This window comes from Leuresthes tenuis, unplaced genomic scaffold (genome assembly GCF_036924035.1).
Source record: "Leuresthes tenuis unplaced genomic scaffold, fLeuTen1.0.hap1 SCAF_5, whole genome shotgun sequence".
NCBI classification, from domain to species: domain Eukaryota; kingdom Metazoa; phylum Chordata; class Actinopteri; order Atheriniformes; family Atherinopsidae; genus Leuresthes; species Leuresthes tenuis.
The window spans coordinates 24,498,190-24,504,490 of record NW_027325359.1 but is presented as its reverse complement, the minus strand read 5'-3'; the positions used below and the strand labels follow the sequence as shown (position 1 = coordinate 24,504,490).

Here is a 6,301-nt window from a genome sequence, read left to right as displayed (position 1 = left end):
TGATGTATGGTTGGGTATTCGCACCTTTTTTTTACCCATTTTTCAGTAATTATGGGTGGACATTCACACCTTCTTGCAGCTGAACACCTCCTCTCCCACTTATGATCATGTGCGGTTTGATTTTCAAAATTTTTACTTTAATTTTTTCTAGCAATTATTGATGGACATTCAGACCTTCTTGCAGCTGAACAACTCCGCTCCCTCTTTTGATCATAAATTGTCGGGCATTCGAACCTTTTCTTACCCGCTTTTTACAAAACTTGGTCGGACTTTCACACCTTTTAGTAGCCGAACAACTCCGCTCCCGCTATTGATTGTGTACAGTCGGGTATTTTAACCTTTTCTTACCCGCTTTTTACCAACTATGGTCGGACATTCATAACTTCTTACAACGGAACACCTCCGCTCCTTATTTTGATGATGTATGGTTGGGCATTCAAACCTACTTGTTGCCCGCTTTTCATTAATTATGGGTGGACATTCACACCTTGTCGCAGCCAAACACCTCCGCTCCCTGTTTTGATGGTGTATAATGGTGGACATTCGCACCTTTTCTCACCCGCTTTTTACTATGGTCGGCCATTCACAGCTTCCTCTCCACCATACTTGTATGGTGGGATATTCACACCCACTTGCATCCGAAGACCTCCGCCCCCACTTTTGTTGATATTTAGTCGGTCATTCGCACCTTACCCGCTTTTGGCAAACTATGGCCTTCTTGCAGCCAAACACCTGATCTCGCTTTTGATGATGTAAGGTTGGGCATTCAGACCTTGCTTCACCTACTTTTCACCAAATATAGTCGGACATTCACACCTTCTTGCAGCCGAACACTTCCGCTCCACTTTTGAGTGTTCTATGTAGCATTCACACCTTTTTCTTCACCGCATTTTATAGATTATGGTTGGAAATTCTCACCCACTCTCATCCGAAGACCTCTCCTCCCGCTTTTGTTAATGTATAGTCGGGCATGAGAACCTTTTCTTACCCGCTTTTTACAAATTATGGTTGGACATTCACACCTACTTGCAGCCGAATACTGATACTGATCCTCCCGTAATAAAATGGTCGGATCTTATCAAACACACTTTGTTTCTTGTGACAATCAAGTCAGCGAAACAGCGTATACACGTCAAGACACTGAATCAAGTTTGCCACAAGAACTCATAAGTTTGGCAGTATTGCTCTGCCGTCAGCAATCATACACCCATTTTATTTTCGTGAGACATGTGCAGGCACCTGTTCATCTACTGTTCTATCACTATGAATTAGTTTATCTATTATCAATAAGGATACTTCTACAACTACTATCAAAGTATGTCCGGACTTCTTATGTTGTCAGTTGCTATATATGAATAAGTGGGTAGCTACTGACAAGCATTAAGCATGTCACACAGCCCAAACATATAACATTTCAGGACACACCACACAGTTAACAACCACAGTGAAGCGTGTCAAAGCCCAAACATGTAACATTCAACGGGACACTTACACAACACATTCAAATCAAACAGTCAGACAACATACAAGAACATATACCCCAGCCGGCATTGCTCCCTGCCTATTTTCCTACAGCTCACTATGTGTGCGCACACCTTTATTCACAAACTCTTCAACTTATACTCTTTTACCGAAGCTGCTACAGCTCGATTGGCCGAATACCCTTAGATCCTATTTCGGTGAATTTGACATCTGCCTTACATGTAACAGATTAGCGGTTTAGCAGTTTTAATTTAGTTTGAGTGAAGGAATTCATTTTATAGCAAAATCCCAAATCGTGAAGAACTCATGAAAGTAAGCTTATTCTCGGATTCATGAAACTTTAGATTTGCTCTGTCTTTTACTGCAAAGTACAACGTTGTTTTTTTTGTTTAAATCTTTCTAGACATGGTAAATATGAAGGACAAAGCAGTTTTAACATAGTTTGAGTGAAGGAATTCATTTTATAGATAAAATCCCAAGAGTCTGCTGAGAAACAAGAATGAATGCGAAGTAGACTTTAACACGGCTCTAGGAGCGAGCCGAGTGTGGGCTAACCGGGAGAATTGCTTGAAAGAAACGCGACACCGAATGAGCGGTCAGAACAAAGCCTCAATACGGTTTTCCCGTGGTGTTTTTGTTGCTGCCTTGTCTTTTGCACAGAGTAAAAGACAAGGCAGCCATCGAATAGGGCCCGATTGTTCCTACTTGGTCAGCCGAGGAGCAAGGGGGGGAGCAAGCGTCTCAACCAAGCAAAGCTCACCATGGGGAAGGTGGCTATGCCAACTAGCCTGATGCCCTGCTCCCGCAGTGATGGATAATCGTACTCTGGTTTCTCTTCATAACGTACAAGTCTTTCGCCTTTTACTAAAGACTTCCGTGGAAAGCAGCACTAATGAGTTGTTTCTATTTTTGGCAGGCTTTACCTTTGCGGGTGAAGCCCTTTCCGTCTGTGCAAAAGAAATCTTGTTACTGTGCAGAGTGACTTCTCTGAGTAGAGTCGCCTTACTTGTTGCAACTGTGCCGATGTTGCTTGGATGGTGCTTGCTGGAGCGTGCGGGAGTGCAAAGTTATACCATTTAAAAGGGCTGAAGAGTGCTCAGTGCAGCGGGTGGGCGGAGGTGCAAAGTGACACTCTGGCCACCTATGGCCATAAAAAGAACACCGCTACAAGTGCGCATTGTGCCAGGAAGGGCCCTTGGACGTGAACCAGTGGACAGATATCACTTCTCGGCCTTTTGGCTAAGATCAAGTGTAGTACCTGTTCTTATCAGTTTAATATCTGATATGGCCTTTGTACGAGGACTACATATTAAATTGATTTTTAGCAATAGGAGTTGAAAAAGGAGCTTGCTCCGTTCACTCCAAGCATCGACCCGGTACTGCAGTGCCGCTGGGAACGGTGCGCTCTTCTCTGCTCTTGTGAAAAAGCAAACAGTGGTGCAGGATGGAAGTTTCAGGGAGCCCAAGATGAAACTTTCTTTTAGTCTGCTGAGAAAAGAGAGTGAATGCGAAGTAGACTTTAACACAGCTCTGGGGGCAAGCCGAGTGCGGGCTAACCGGGAGAATTACTTGAAAGAAACGCGACACTGAATGAGCGGTCAGAACAAAGCCTCAATACAGTGTTCCCGTGGTGTTTGTGGCTGCCTTGTCTTTTGCACAGAGTAAAAGACAAGGCAGCCATCGAATAGGGCCCGATTTGTCCTACTTGGTCAGCCGAGGATCATGGAGGGGGAGCAAGCGTCTCAACCAAGCAAAGCTCACCATGGGGAAGGTGGCTATGCCAACTAGCCTGATGCCCTGCTCCCGCAGTGACGGATAATCGTACTCTGGTTTCTCTTCATAACGTACAAGTCTTTCGCCTTTTACTAAAGACTTCCGTGGAAAGCAGCACTAATGAGTTGTTTCTATTTTTGGCAGGCTTTACCTTTGCGGGTGAAGCCCTTTCCGTCTGTGCAAAAGAAATCTTGTTACTGTGCAGAGTGACTTCTCTGAGTAGAGTCGCCTTACTTGTTGCGACTGTGCCGATGTTTGAAGCTGGAGTGCAACGTTGTTGCTTGGATGGTGCTTGCTGGAGCGTGCGGGAGTGCAAAGTTATACCATTTAAAAGGGCTGAAGAGTGCTCAGTGCAGCGGGTGGGCGGAGGTGCAAAGTGACACTCTGGCCACCTATGGCCATAAAAAGAACACCGCTACAAGTGCGCATTGTGCCAGGAAGGGCCCTCGGACGTGAACCAGTGGACAGTTATCGCTTCTCGGCCTTTTGGCTAAGATCAAGTGTAGTACCTGTTCTTATCAGTTTAATATCTGATATGGCCTTTGTACGAGGACTACATATTAAATGGATTTTTAGCAATAGGAGTTGAAAAAGGAGCTTGCTCCGTTCACTCCAAGCATCGACCCGGTACTGCAGTGCCGCTGGGAACGGTGCGCTCTTCTCTGCTCTTGTGAAAAAGCAAACAGTGGTGCAGGATGGAAGTTTCAGGGAGCCCAAGATGAAACTTTCTTTTAGTCTGCTGAGAAAAGAGAGTGAATGCGAAGTAGACTTTAACACAGCTCTGGGGGCAAGCCGAGTGCGGGCTAACCGGGAGAATTACTTGAAAGAAACGCGACACTGAATGAGCGGTCAGAACAAAGCCTCAATACAGTGTTCCCGTGGTGTTTGTGGCTGCCTTGTCTTTTGCACAGAGTAAAAGACAAGGCAGCCATCGAATAGGGCCCGATTTGTCCTACTTGGTCAGCCGAGGATCATGGAGGGGGAGCAAGCGTCTCAACCAAGCAAAGCTCACCATGGGGAAGGTGGCTATGCCAACTAGCCTGATGCCCTGCTCCCGCAGTGACGGATAATCGTACTCTGGTTTCTCTTCATAACGTACAAGTCTTTCGCCTTTTACTAAAGACTTCCGTGGAAAGCAGCACTAATGAGTTGTTTCTATTTTTGGCAGGCTTTACCTTTGCGGGTGAAGCCCTTTCCGTCTGTGCAAAAGAAATCTTGTTACTGTGCAGAGTGACTTCTCTGAGTAGAGTCGCCTTACTTGTTGCGACTGTGCCGATGTTTGAAGCTGGAGTGCAACGTTGTTGCTTGGATGGTGCTTGCTGGAGCGTGCGGGAGTGCAAAGTTATACCATTTAAAAGGGCTGAAGAGTGCTCAGTGCAGCGGGTGGGCGGAGGTGCAAAGTGACACTCTGGCCACCTATGGCCATAAAAAGAACACCGCTACAAGTGCGCATTGTGCCAGGAAGGGCCCTCGGACGTGAACCAGTGGACAGTTATCGCTTCTCGGCCTTTTGGCTAAGATCAAGTGTAGTACCTGTTCTTATCAGTTTAATATCTGATATGGCCTTTGTACGAGGACTACATATTAAATGGATTTTTAGCAATAGGAGTTGAAAAAGGAGCTTGCTCCGTTCACTCCAAGCATCGACCCGGTACTGCAGTGCCGCTGGGAACGGTGCGCTCTTCTCTGCTCTTGTGAAAAAGCAAACAGTGGTGCAGGATGGAAGTTTCAGGGAGCCCAAGATGAAACTTTCTTTTAGTCTGCTGAGAAAAGAGAGTGAATGCGAAGTAGACTTTAACACAGCTCTGGGGGCGAGCCGAGTGCGGGCTAACCGGGAGAATTGCTTGAAAGAAACGAGACACTGAATGAGCGGTCAGAACAAAGCCTCAATACGGTGTTCCCGTGGTGTTTGTGGCTGCCTTGTCTTTTGCACAGAGTAAAAGACAAGGCAGCCATCGAATAGGGCCCGATTTTTCCTACTTGGTCAGCCGAGGAGCAAGGAGGGGGAGCAAGCGTCTCAACCAAGCAAAGCTCACCATGGGGAAGGTGGCTATGCCAACTAGCCTGATGCCCTGCTCCCGCAGTGACAGATAATCGTACTCTGGTTTCTCTTCATAATGTACAAGTCTTTCGCCTTTTACTAAAGACTTCCGTGGAGAGCAGCACTAATGAGTTGTTGCTATTTTTGGCAGGCTTTACCTTTGCGGGTGAAGCCCTTTCTGTCTGTGCAAAAGAAATCTTGTTACTGTGCAGAGTGACTTCTCTGAGTAGAGTTGCCTTACTTGTTGCGACTGTGCCGATGTTTGAAGCTGGAGTGCAAAGTTGTTGCTTGAATGGTGCTCACTGGAGCGTGCGGGAGTGCAAAGTTATACCATTTAAAAGGGCTGAAGAGTGCTCAGTGCAGCGGGTGGGCGGAGATGCAAAGTGACACTCTGGCCACCTCGAAAACCGAGGTTACATCCAGTACCAGGGGCAGCCCAAGCTCTGCCGCAAGTGTGGTGAGCATGGGCACCTGGTTGAGGCTTGTACCAAGGTGATATGTGGGAAGTGCAGAGAAATTGGGGACACTTTTGGAGAGTGTCCAAATGGCAGGAAATGTAATCTCTGTGGAGAATTAAATCACCTCTTCTGAGGTGGCAGTTGGTGAACAAAGTGAAGAGGTTGACCCAATAAATTCAAACTTCCCGCTAAAAGCTTGGATTGGAAGTGAGGAGCAAAAAGGAGAGGGGCCTGTAGAGGCCTCACCACTCAGTGCTGAAGTCTGTGAGAATTCACAGGCAGAGGGTGGAGCTAAGCTAAATGAGGAGGAAGAGCAGACAGGTGAGTCTAGTGAAGGTACTCACCTCCCCGAAGGTCAACAGCCGAGGAGGACGGCATCTGAGTTGTCCTCTGATTCCCTTTAGCTCTGCAATCAACCCCCAGGGACTCAAAGTTAAATGCAACATTGCATCAGAGGCCAACACGAGAGTCCGAAAAGGAGAGCTAGTTTCCCAAGAAATAACCTGAGTGTGTAATTTGTTTTGATAACTTAGAAAAACGAAAATGA

General features: G+C 46.6%; 7 non-coding genes across 7 annotated transcripts; all 7 read left to right on the top strand.

Annotated features, from left to right (window-relative positions):
- The first annotated feature begins 2,302 nt into the window (after positions 1-2,302).
- Positions 2,303-2,416, top strand: LOC140308160 (U5 spliceosomal RNA). Its single transcript, XR_011916132.1, has one exon. It is a non-coding gene; the product is annotated as a U5 spliceosomal RNA (small nuclear RNA).
- Positions 2,417-2,701: 285 nt separating this feature from the next.
- On the top strand, positions 2,702-2,892 carry LOC140308363 (U2 spliceosomal RNA). Its single transcript, XR_011916317.1, has one exon. It is a non-coding gene; the product is annotated as a U2 spliceosomal RNA (small nuclear RNA).
- A 411-nt stretch (positions 2,893-3,303) lies between these two features.
- LOC140308159 (U5 spliceosomal RNA) lies at positions 3,304-3,417 on the top strand. Its single transcript, XR_011916131.1, has one exon. It is a non-coding gene; the product is annotated as a U5 spliceosomal RNA (small nuclear RNA).
- Positions 3,418-3,725: 308 nt separating this feature from the next.
- On the top strand, positions 3,726-3,916 carry LOC140307913 (U2 spliceosomal RNA). Its single transcript, XR_011915934.1, has one exon. It is a non-coding gene; the product is annotated as a U2 spliceosomal RNA (small nuclear RNA).
- Positions 3,917-4,327: 411 nt separating this feature from the next.
- On the top strand, positions 4,328-4,441 carry LOC140308158 (U5 spliceosomal RNA). Its single transcript, XR_011916130.1, has one exon. It is a non-coding gene; the product is annotated as a U5 spliceosomal RNA (small nuclear RNA).
- A 308-nt stretch (positions 4,442-4,749) lies between these two features.
- Positions 4,750-4,940, top strand: LOC140307911 (U2 spliceosomal RNA). Its single transcript, XR_011915933.1, has one exon. It is a non-coding gene; the product is annotated as a U2 spliceosomal RNA (small nuclear RNA).
- A 411-nt stretch (positions 4,941-5,351) lies between these two features.
- Positions 5,352-5,465, top strand: LOC140308291 (U5 spliceosomal RNA). Its single transcript, XR_011916251.1, has one exon. It is a non-coding gene; the product is annotated as a U5 spliceosomal RNA (small nuclear RNA).
- Positions 5,466-6,301: the final 836 nt, after the last annotated feature.